Source organism: Montipora capricornis, chromosome 12, assembly GCF_036669925.1.
Source record: "Montipora capricornis isolate CH-2021 chromosome 12, ASM3666992v2, whole genome shotgun sequence".
Taxonomy (NCBI): Eukaryota; Metazoa; Cnidaria; class Anthozoa; order Scleractinia; family Acroporidae; genus Montipora; species Montipora capricornis.
The window spans coordinates 30,642,744-30,654,937 of NC_090894.1; the positions used below are offsets into that span (position 1 = coordinate 30,642,744).

At 39.2% G+C, this 12,194-nt stretch overlaps 1 protein-coding gene across 1 annotated transcript in view; it reads left to right on the forward strand.

Annotated features, from left to right (window-relative positions):
• Positions 1–260: 260 nt before the first annotated feature.
• The window catches only part of LOC138027484 (histamine H2 receptor-like), a 29,434-nt gene continuing 17,500 nt past the window's right edge, over positions 261–12,194 (forward strand). The window contains exon 1 of the mRNA XM_068875035.1: positions 261–381. The gene's annotated coding sequence lies outside the window, so the exon portion shown is untranslated. The remainder of the gene's footprint in view (positions 382–12,194) is intronic.

Consider the following 12,194-nt stretch of genomic DNA (forward strand, 5'->3'; position numbering starts at 1 on the left):
CATAAAATCGAATTTACCGAATGACCGCCAATTGACAATGCAGAGTGGATGCTCATTTTTTTTCCTGTGTCAATTGCCCAAAAAGGTAACCTTTGTTCATGAAAGGAGCCTTTGTTCACGATAGTTTAGACGGACTCTTAAGTTTGCTTTTCTTGTTATTAAATAATTACGACTTTCGGAATCAAAGCAGCTGTTTGCTTGAAAAGTGTCAAAGTGTTGTTTACCCTCGCCGACGTAGCAGATTAAAGGAAAAGTCTTCTCCTCAACTTAGCTGATGAACACAAAAAATGCTCCGAAAACCGTGAGATCTCCTTAGCAGCTAAAAACAGGCCTAGAGTGTTAAATCTGTGAGTAGAGGCGACAAAGAAGGAAAAACTGAAGGTGAGCCAGACTACAGCTAAGTAAACTTGATTCTGTGGTTGTCGCGAAACCAGACTTAACCCAATTTTCGAGCGACAGCGTCAACATCAGTTAATTGAAAAGGTTTAGCTTGAAAGGAAACGTTCACATAAAGATCGAACACCTCGCGTAAAATATGCTGAGATCAGTGTCCTGTTTTTATCTTTGCAATTATTTTTTCTTAAAACGATGATTTCTCGTCCAAATTATAGTCATTATCCAATGAAACTGGTTTAATCGAGGAAAACTCTGTCAGTCGGTTTTTTTATTAAAATAAATGTAATTTTACGAAGAACTAAATGTTGAAACGGCAATCGGTAGTATCTTGAATGTCGTATTTGCGGTGTCCTTAGAACTACCAAAGTTTTACGATTTGCTATTTTCAAACAATGACATTTGTTAAAAGGTTCTAGGGCTGTGCGATATGAATGAATCATCTTTTTTTACTGAGACAAATGCAGATCTTCTGCTTGGGACTCCATGCGCCAAAAATTGAGAGAAAAAAGGCTGAAAATTTTTCTTTAAACGATCATCGACTTCGAAGGCAAATCAAAATATTCGAAAAAATAGAGAATATAGTTACTAAGACAGTAACTGTCAATAGAGACATTTTGGATCCGAAAAACATCGGTAAATCTGCACAAACTCTTTCGTTATGAAAAGCTGACATATTTTTGGACGGAAAAAGGAAAACGTTTTTACTATGTTTCCTGCAATAGAAACGTCTTCTTAAGTTGTCTAAAAGGTCGATAGATATTGGATTGTGGGACCCGAAACAGCGAACTTGACGCTCGCCTAGAGTTTGGGGTCTAATACACATATCAAAGCCAAATTGAGTCAAAAAGGCGCGAAAATCGATATCCATTGATTTATTTGTATGCCTCCAAAAAGTGTTCAGTTTTGACAGTAAGTCTGTTCTCAATTTGAATTGTCATTGATATACATTGCATGTAAATCTTCTATTCTCATTCTTGCAGCTAAGAAGAACTTTTCATGGAACTAAGACAGATTAGTTCTTAATAATGATATTTTGCTCGTTTTTATAACACCTGTCTGTGATTGAATCAGTTATCGAAAAAGGTGGGAACGTTAATAAACACATTTTTTACGAGTTCACCATTGTCCTCGAGTGAAGTTGAAGTGCTTGGTAGAGTGTAGTCAAGATAAATAAGCGAGACTAAACTCTCCTGAGTAATATTTTTGTCGTTTGCTCGTCTACGCTTTTATTTTATACGTTGAAAAATCCATTCAAAATTATGTTATGTAGCAGACATAACCGTTTTATTTATTTAAATTGTCTTAAAATTTTAAAATTATCTAAAGCAATTGATGCACCTTTGGAGGGATATTAATTTCCATGGTTTTAATCTCCATTTTGTTCCATTATACATGGAGTTACCAACTATTCGATTTATCACTTTAATTCTTATGAAGTGGTAAGGACAATTTCCAGATACTTTTGGTCCAAAAAAAAAACTGAAATAAACCTAAAATAAATAAATAAATAATGGTTGGTAGGTCCAACAGTCTTCTTATAAATAATATTTAAATGCAAAGTCTTTTGCCATTAGAGCGTTACACCCAATACGACAGCTTTAAAATGAAACGGTGGCAAAAAAAAAATTTGTGAGCAAACAAGCATCTTAGCTCAGTTCAATAAAGTGAAAATTGAGCGTTGTTTGAACGGTTTCAAATGAGATTTCTCAGGCAAATTAAAGTCCATCGATATGAATGGTTTCATTGTCTATTTTGTTTACTTGTTTCGCTGTGGGTCCTTTTTTGAGACCATTTTTACGACGAGAATGAAAATTCCACTGAGTGGTGTCATTTCATTATGGCAAGTTTGTTGTTTGCGTAACTAAATTATAGAAGGTTTGAAATGGGCGGAAGAAACTATTGTACAAAGACAGATATCAGCATCTTTTAACTTTCAGTAATGACAGTGTGATAACGTCATAGATGGTGACAAATAAAACAATCTTCCTCTAGAATCTCTGCTAACCAGTTTTGTCTTCATTTCACGCTGTGAATCCACGAGCCATCACCAAGATCCTACTCCGCAGACTTGTCTATATTGCTACTCCTCACGTGTTTTGACTCGATCGTTAATCCCTCTCCCACTTTGTATGCTGTTTTTCTTCCACAACAAACGAAATAACATCCGCTTATTTGGGATGCTAGAACTAAACCATTCTCCAAGAGGTCGACTTTTTTATAACTGATTCACCGGCGTCTAATGCGGAAGGATACTCGTGGTTTGAGGAACCGGAGAATAGGAAGGCTGATACTAAGAATATATATCCATGTTGAGCAGGTGGGAGTAATTGCATTCCTGGTTATTTTGAAACTGATGCAAGCTTGACTGATTCAATATCTGATGTCGACTGAGAAAAGCTTGCGGTACTACGTTTAAAATCGTGACATACTTGAATTTCGAAGAAGGAGTGATGCGCTTATAACATGCGGCAGACCCCGCCGGGAAGAAACCCGAGAAATTTGTAACATGCGATATGCGTCTATACGAAAAGGTTAAGTTGTTTTTGCGCTTACACCTGCTGCCGTTTCAGTCTGCAATCAATCGAGTTTCAGCTAAATGCCACCTTAATAAAAAGCAGTTGCAGAATGGAGTCTAAAGTCCATTTAGCTGCGCCGTGTTGCGCAGCTAAATCGTTAACCGTAACTGTTGCGTTTAGAATGTTTCTCGTCACTTTTCTGAGAAAAAAAATTGTTGAATAATTCCAACTGCGTAACTAAGACGCAATTTTGATAAACTGTATGTATGTTTTCAGTTTACAACGATCAAATTTTCAAAGTCTTTAATCCATCAGGAAATACATTGATTTCTGAAGCATCTTTCTTCAGTCGCAGTTCGTCGAAAATATGAACATTAAGAAAATGTTTCTTGCATGTGTATTTCGTATAGGCAATCGCATGGGGCCGAGTTTAATTAAGGATTAATATCACTTGTGTTTTTTTCAGAAGTTGCTGAAATTGCCCGAGTTGCGCAGCGACGAGGACAATTTCAGCAACTTCTGAAAACACAAGTGATATTAATCCTTAAGTTGACGAGGAGCCATTGCGATTACTTGTTAATGACACAGAGGGCAAAATTTTCTTAAGAAGACGAAATTGTTTTGCTGAAAATGAAGAAACCAACTGAACGTGAAAGAGGTGTGTTCAGCCAATCAGGAGCAGGTATTTTTGGCCTTCAACCAATCGTGAGCAAGTAATTTTGCTCTCTTCACAGGCAAAACTTAAGAAAAAATGCTCTAATCATTGACCAATCGGTATATATTCAGTAATATAAACGCTCGTGAAATTTTTACCTTCGGTTCAGTTTTTTTTTTCTTCCACTTCCGGTTTTTCTTCAGTCTGTCTCAGTTCTTTCAAGGAAATTGAAATTCATGTTTGTCCAAAGTCATTAAAAATTATTGTTTCTGTTTACATAGCTTTTTCTAGTGTAAGGAACTAAAGTGTTATCCTTAATGACCCGGTCAGATTGCCATTATCAGCCTTCCCCAGGAAATGGCATCGCTAAATCCACCCGATACTCATTCAAATGCGCAGGCATTAGTGCTTAAGATGTGTTGACTTAAGTATCCATATGTTGTTTGTGTATATACTGTTAAATAAACGAGTGTACGAAGCCGAGTGGTTTTGGACCCCGCGACAAAACACAGACATGCGATATGCGAGTTTATTGAATTGCTTCAAAAAACATTCCTCAAAAACTCGTGTCACTGCGGAGTCCGAACAAAGGTTAAAATTGACAGAGGAAAACATTCGCATACAAGAAAAACAAGCAATGCCTTATTAGTATGCTTTACATAAAAAGTTCAATGTGCACACTGTCAAGATTTCATTTTATCTTAAGTGGTTTGCTCAGATTGGTAAAGAGATAACACAATCAGGAATAACTTCTACATTATGTTTTTATCGATGTTCATGTTCTCTTAATTTTAAAAAAAAATCATTTTTTTCAATAAGACGCCACGCCATAGGGTAATAACAAGATCATGATTGAGAAAATAGAAAATGACTCTTGAAAGAAACCTTTAAGGTTTAAAGTCCATAAGAAGTAAACTAAATATTTGACGTTCCTGTTGATCGGTTCAGGAATTAAAGACAAAGCGAAGAACAAAGTTTATTTTTGATAATATCCTCTCCAATTTAATAATTTTCATTCCCTTTTGGAAAAACTGAGGAAGTCTTACAAAGAATACAGGTCGATGAAGATAACGGAATAAATGTCTCTAGGAACATTGAAAACGTGACGTCAGTAATAATGACGCAAAAAGTTCCAAAGTGCTGCCACTATGAAGTTGCCATGGCAACCCTTTCGGATCCGGTATTTTAGCCGGGAAACTCATTACTCGATTTTTCATTGGATAAAGACGAGCAGACGGTCCACTTGAGATCCAGCCCGTGGCCGGATTGATATCGCCTATTAGTTGTACATACTAAAAAATAGGATTGTGTTGAACGCGCGCTCTGATTGGCAACTCAAACTCCTAATATCCTTTTCTGTCAGCTCCGAGCAACTCGAACAGGATTTGCGCCCGAAAATATTGTAATTATTGAAGGAGTAAATGAGTTAAAATCATCTTTTTGTGTTATATGATCTCACTATTTTAGTATATACGAATTGAATTCGCGGCTCGGTAAATATCCACCGATGGCCACCTCCGGCTCGGCGATTGGTTGCTTATTACACAGACTAAGTTCAAACATACGGATTGTCCAAACTTCCCTTGCGCTCGCTGATAATCGCGCACGAAAATCATCCGAAAACCACTCTTGTATGAAATGTCCGTAGGGAAATTGCGAAGCTATTTTTAAATAAACATTTTAAAGACAGCAAAATGATGAACCTTTTTTTTTTTTTGCTCAATGACCGGACAAATCTGGAAAGAAGAGAAAACGACAAAGCGAGAGAGAGCAGGTGATCGATTCAGTGGACGTATAAGCGAGAGCTACTGAAAGAAAGCAAGCTGACTCCAAAAAAGTCTTATTTTAACAGAAATAACAACAGAATACCAAAAGAGACCAGGGACCCGTTTCTAGAAATTAAAAATTCTAAACATCCTGCGATTTTGATTTTAGAATTTGATGACGTCATTGTGAAAACCGTCTATTGCTTGTTACCACAAGCGGATGAGTTACAATGCGGCTTTCAGCCACCCAGGAGGCTGAGCACCCAGTAAAGTAAACAAAAAGCAAATATATGTATTTTCAAGCAAGTTCAAAAAAGACCAAAAGAGTCACGCATGATTTGACGTGACTCATACCTATAACAGTGCAATAAACGATAGTCGAACCCACGACCATGCGATTGCCAACTGTCTGAGTTGCTTCCACAACTGATACAGCTGATCCCTCGCTTTGCAACTCATTCCTATCATAGTTAAACGACATAGCTTTGAAATTTTCTATCGTACTTTCACCTCCTAATCTTCTCTTTAGCTCTTTTCGTCTATGCCGACGGTCTTTGCAGCTACAAGTAATTGCAAAAAGAGTTGAGACCCTCACTTAGGAAAAAGAGGTGAATTTTCGATTCAAAGTCTCAACACCTGCTTGAAGTAGACTAGATAAGAGCTATCTATCGTTCTCTGATTCACAGTAGAGATATCCTTCTCTTGCAGCTTCTTTCAAAGCTGATTCTGCCAATGTTGGAAGCGCAACTTCTGTCACAGTACTGACGTACATATCACTGAGGTGCCACAGCGCTCGCTATTGCTGTTGTTGTCCTTTCGGCGCTGGCGTTTCTCAATCTGGTTGTTGATCATGCTGTTCTCTAGTAAGACAGTTCAACCTTAGTGTTGTTTTCAATGCTGTTTTGTCCTCAGCTGTTTCTTGCCAGGTCATAACATCTATGTCGCATCTTGACAGGCTGACTTTGCAGGTGACCCTATATCTCAGTTTCGCTCTTCCCCTCTGTTTCTTGCCCTGAGCCAATTCCCCACAAAACGCCTTTTTTGGAATGCGTGTATCATCCATTCTTCTGACATGTCTTAGTCATCTTAGTCTTCCTTTGCACTAGATTATTGCCATGCTTTGAAGATTTGCTTCCTCCAGTACTTCGGTGTTGGTTATTCTGTCACTCCAAGTTATGCCCAAGATAATACGGAGGTATCTCAGATGAAAGACGTTAAGTCTCTTTTTGTCTGGTGTCAGTACATGGTCCATGTTGTTGCTGATCCGTACAGGAGTGTGCCGAGAACGCATGCTTCATAGATTTTGATCTTCGTCTTCAAGGTATGCCGTTTGTTGTCCCAGGCCTCTTTTTGTTAGTTTGCCGAACTAAAGTTCTTGCATCTTTCCCTATTCTGACATTAACTTCGTGATCCAGTGAGGTAGATGAAGTGATAGTAGATCCTAAGTAGCAGAATTTGTCTACACTCTCAAGTTCTTTGTTGTCCAACTTGATGTGGCCCTGCTCTGTGCCTTCCTGCGTAAGACTAACGGTTTTCTTTGCACTGGTGACTAATGAGAGAGCCTTATACATGCTGATGATAGGTGGTCCATTATTGTCTGTAGAGTCGATTCACTATGGACCGCAATAGCTGCATCATCCGCGAAGAGTACATCTCTTACTCGTTGTTGATTTGGTCTTAGTCTTGGCCCTAAGGCGTGCGAGATTGAAGAGTGATCCATCAGTTCTCCAATGAAGGTACACATCGCCTGGTGAGTTCTGAAAAGCGTATTGTAGCAGTGCAGCAAAGTAAAGGCTGAAGAAGGTTGCGACTAGAACACAGCCCTGCTTGACTCCGTCATTGATGTTGAAGTTGTCTGATGTTGAGCAATCGAACTGAATGGTGGCCTTCATGTGGTCATGGAAGGAGACGATGAGCTGGAGTAGCATTGGTTGGCACGTCCTTTTTTTTAGTACCATGAACAGTCCCGATCTACTGACTGTGTCGAATGCTTTTGTCAAGTCCACGAATGCTGCAGTTAAGGGCAGACCTTGTTCACGACGCTTTTCTTGTAGCTGCCGAAGGAAAAAACATTCCCATTAATGAGCGGCTCGATCTGACGCCGCATTGACTTCTGGTAGAACTCTCTCTGCTAATTTCTGAAGTCTTTTGGGGATAATCCTCCAAAAGCTTTCCCAGTAATGCTCAAAAGCGAGATGCTTTCGTAGTTATTACAGTCGCCCCTGTCCCCTTTGTGATTTTGGCATCCCTCATGTCTTGTGGAACTTCTTCTCTTAGTCAGCAGGATATTAGAAGCTTGTGTACGTGGGGAAGGCGGAATTCTTTGTTTGCCTTGAGTATGTCTGCAGGTATAGTGATCATTTCCTGGTGTTTTTCCACTCCCACGTTCGTCTATGGCTTTAGGAAGTTCTTCCTCTGTTGCATTTTGGTAGCTCATCCAGTTCTGTTATTTCAGGGAGCTGAGGGATGGCTTCTTCAAGATTGTGATCGACAGTCCGTTCCCGTGAGTATAAAACCGAGTAATGTTCGACCCATCTTTCCAATTGTTGTTTCTTGTCTGTCAGCTGTTTGCCAGTTGCGGGTTGAGAGGTTTCTGACTTGCTGTTGGACCGAGAGCAACTTTGATTTTCTTGTACATCAGTTGTCCTGATGTTTCTCATACTCTCACCTAGCTCCTACAGGATATAAAACGAACTCGCGATTGAATTACAAGTTCCCCGATTGCGTAACAGCCCCGTAGTAACCTGGAGGGTGCAGCACAATTGTGCGATCAAGGGCGCTTCAAATCCGGCTACAAAATTAATAAAATGTAATAGAGCAAAACAAAGCAACGGTGTTTTCTGTGGGTCCCTACCTGCTCATTATGTCACGTCGTGTACGATGCTTTGTGAATAAAAATGATGGATTGGTTCATACAAATGCCATTAATTGAACGGTCTTCAGGCCCTTACGGCCGGGTAATATGTTCTCGGAAACATAACGTGATCATTTTACTTCAGTGTTATTTTTCAACCACTTTTTGAGGTTGAGAGTTCCTTTAGCTGTCTTTTTACCCAAAATCCGGGACCAAACGACAATTTCAAATAGTACAGTACGAAAGACAACCCGAACAAAGTCAATTTTCATGGCTGTCTTTTTACTGACGCGTTATATTTTATCACATATTCTGCTGTTTATACGGGCCGATAGCTTCACAAAACTTTGCCCTAAGGGAACGGAGGAAACTTTTAAAAAAATTGTACTTTCGTTTTAACGCTTATCTCCTAAAAAGCACAGCTGTTTCAGACGTTTTCTTTAAAAAAGGATAATTTTTCTTCAAAGCAGTTGTAAACGAAATGTCGTCACGTGGGCAATTACATTTTTTTGTCCTTATAATTCTGTTTCTAAAGCTTAAAAACAGTACATGAAACCGAAAGACTGAACTAGTATAAAGTTAGTTTATCAACATTGAAATTCTACAGTAGAATAGATTTTTAAGAGAACGGCAAATACGCAGACCCGGCTTTCGAGGTGTCTGAAAAACTCGTATTCCTCTCTTATCTTGCGCAAAAATGCACTTTAAGGATTTCTCGTAGTTCGTGTTCTTTCTATAATACCGTCTCACATGGCTTTTTCTCGCTAACATAATTCGGAAATAATTTACCCGGTTCACCATTATGATAAATTGACAATTTAACATTTTTTTGGCGACATCGTTCTATAGGAAAATTCATCACCTGACAAGGGAATTCCACGTTAAATTTCAGGCGAAAGCCGATATCGCACAAATCACGATATATGTTTTTCAAGTTTTCCTCGAATCGTTTAACTTTTTCAAAGATGAGGCTATATAGTCTATTTAATTTACCTTTTGGCGAATGTTGCAGTATTAAATGCGCCACAAAAAAGCCATTTCAAAGAGCTGCCTCAACTGTCAGGAGCCAGCCAAAACAAAGCAAGGAAAACCTTCTTTCTGACTTTCGACAGGTTTTTGCATTGTAAACAGAAAATTGGGGTAGAAAATGCTTTGGAATAACGCCACGTGTTGCTACATTCAAATATTCGGTCAGCCTCGTTTTAAAGTCTCAATTCCACACTGAATACTTCGTCTTGATACTTTGATAGCCAATCAGATGGCGAGGATTCCCCTAGGTATGCGATTCCAAATGAAAGGAAGACGACCACGACCACATGATTTCTATCTGACGAAGTTGAGATTGAAACTAATTTGAAAGTAAGTTGGATTCTTGGTTTGCTGCGTGGAATTAGCTGTTTGTCAACGTCTTCCATATATGTCATCTGTTTTCCTTTCTCCTTCTATTCATTCAGTTGAATCAAACTTTATCGGAAGTTTTATGCCGAAACTGACAGTTTTATATTATCGACTTTCCAAAGTTTTATCAGGTAGATGTTGCTTACCCCATAGCCATCAATATCAAATTTTGAATATCGGACAAAGAAGCAGATAAACATGTAGCACGAAAAAGCTCAAGTCGCCTTTGATAGGGTTTTCATTGTTGTCTAACATATATATATGATAGAAAAAACGTTTGGTTTTGAAGAAATTGTTATAGCGAAACCGCACACTTGAACTCAACCTCCAAATGAGATGGAGGCAGTCTTCGATTGATTCTCATATCCACAAAACCTGCATGGCTTAAAATTCACTATCTGTCCTGATTGAGGGGGGTATTTACATGAGACCGGGACGAACTCAGACCAGCACGACTTCGTATCGGCCTCCATACATTTCTTTTTATGCGTTTACATGAGACCGCCCCCCCCCCGGGGAGGGGGGGGGGGGACTCGATATATCCCTGGGTGGGGAAGTGCGGCGCAGCCCCTCATACCCTGACCCTGTTTAAGACAAATATCGCTTATTTTCCTACCCTGTTTAATTAAGACAGAATTCCGATTTTTGATACCCTGTTTAAGACATTTAACCCAGTTTAAGGGTGCGTTCGATTGACCCTATTCCGGAAAAAGAATACGTGGAGTGATGATCTATTCCATGTATTCCTATTCCGGAATACGGTCAATCGAACGCGCCCTTAGCCAAAAATTGATAAATCGATACCCTGATTAAGACAAAAAATGATAAATTCGATACCCTGTTTAAGACAAAAATCCCGAAAAACATACCCTGGCTGGCCGCACGTCCCCATTAAGCCCTTATAAGGGAGTACCCCCCCCCCCCTTCCCTCCCGGGGACCGGCTTGACAATAAACTCAGAACGATCAGACCTCGTTGCTGGGCTGAGACGAGAAATTCTCGTACCGGTCTGAGTTCGTTCCGGTCGTTTCCCTCTCTCTCTGTCTTCTTTCCTCTCTGAACGACTTATTTAAGAAAAAATACTTAACCAGTGTTTTGGTTGTCTTCAAAATTTCATAGATGATGCATGGTGAGTTTGAAAACTTCTAGAGCTCTTTCATACCGTCAGAGTTAAATTCATTCATATGTGTGGGACCAAGAGAAAATAAAGTGGGACCCATTTTACTTTCTCTTGGTGGGACTGAATATTAAGAACTGTTGAGACGAGTCACAGTATGAAAAACGTTCGACGAATATCGGAATATAGCAACTGAACATTTAGTTTTCTCGTAGACTGTAAGACGTCGAATCCCAGTCGTAAAGAAAGCTACACGGTCTCTCCAATCGTTAGAGAAATAGGCCATTTCCGAGTTCATGTCTGCCTCCTTTTCAAAGCGAGTCTAAGTGCGAAGTTTTTGTAATGGTAACTAGTTCTACTTTTCATATGAATGAAAACTAATTTTCATAACAAAAACTTCGCACTTAGACTCGCTTTGAAGATGAGGCAGGCTTGAACTCGGAAATGGCCAATTTGGTTTAATTACCCACCCAACAACTCCTCTGTCACGACAACTGGAACTCTTAACCGTCCCCCGGGGAATGTTCGTCATTACTTACAGACGGTGCCTACTATTGTTATTGCGCATACGCTCTGCGCGTTTCGAGATACTGGAGCCAAGTTTTTCTCTCGGTGATGCTTACTGAAACCGGGATATTTTCTTTTTCGATTTCAATAACACTGGTTAAGATCTACATGTTCCGTATAATCATAAACCGAGGCAAAAATTCCTTTGAATTAGTAGGCAACGTCCTTAATTTTTTTTTTTTCAGAAGCTTTTAAATTTTCCGCTCAAGTAGAAATTTACATACTCATCAGATTAGTTCAAAATTACCGAGTGAGGTAACTTGATTAACGTGTCCAATTTTCACTGTTACAAATATGTCATGCACCGTTTTTTTTTTCCTTTTTTCTTTTCATATGCGTGAACTCCGGTGACTTTTTTACATTTTTTAAAATTTTGCCATATCTCATAGGTTACTCCTGATCTTAATTAAACAAATGGGCAAATAAGTGAACTCGTTTTTGCGTGCATTGCGACAAAGCAATATTGAACCTGTCAAGATCAGTCTTGACTTGGTTCCTTCACCTCAAGTAATCAATGCTAAAAAAAGAAATTCAGAAAGCCCGGAAGACGCTTTACGGAAATTGTTGTCATCTTTTGTTCACAAATTTGTCCTTAAGCTGGGAAATAAATCAATGAGCTTTAATTACTTCACTTTGTTACTTTGCAATGTTCCTGTGTTCAGAACGGTACAGTATATTCCTCTTTTTTTGTCAAAACTCCGCTGTGGATCGAAAAGAAGCATATAGGCTGAACGGGACTGTTGTCAGCATTTAAGGTAGGTATTTAAATAACAATTTGAATAGTGTGCGTACAAAATGTGCGTAGATGGCGGGAAATTCTCTGTTGTTGCGGAACCAAGAGAACTCGAGCGGTTTCCCCGGGGGAAAGGAAGAGTCTTCTCGCGTCACTCGAAGTCTCTCGCGCTCCAAAAAGAACTGCCAGGTAC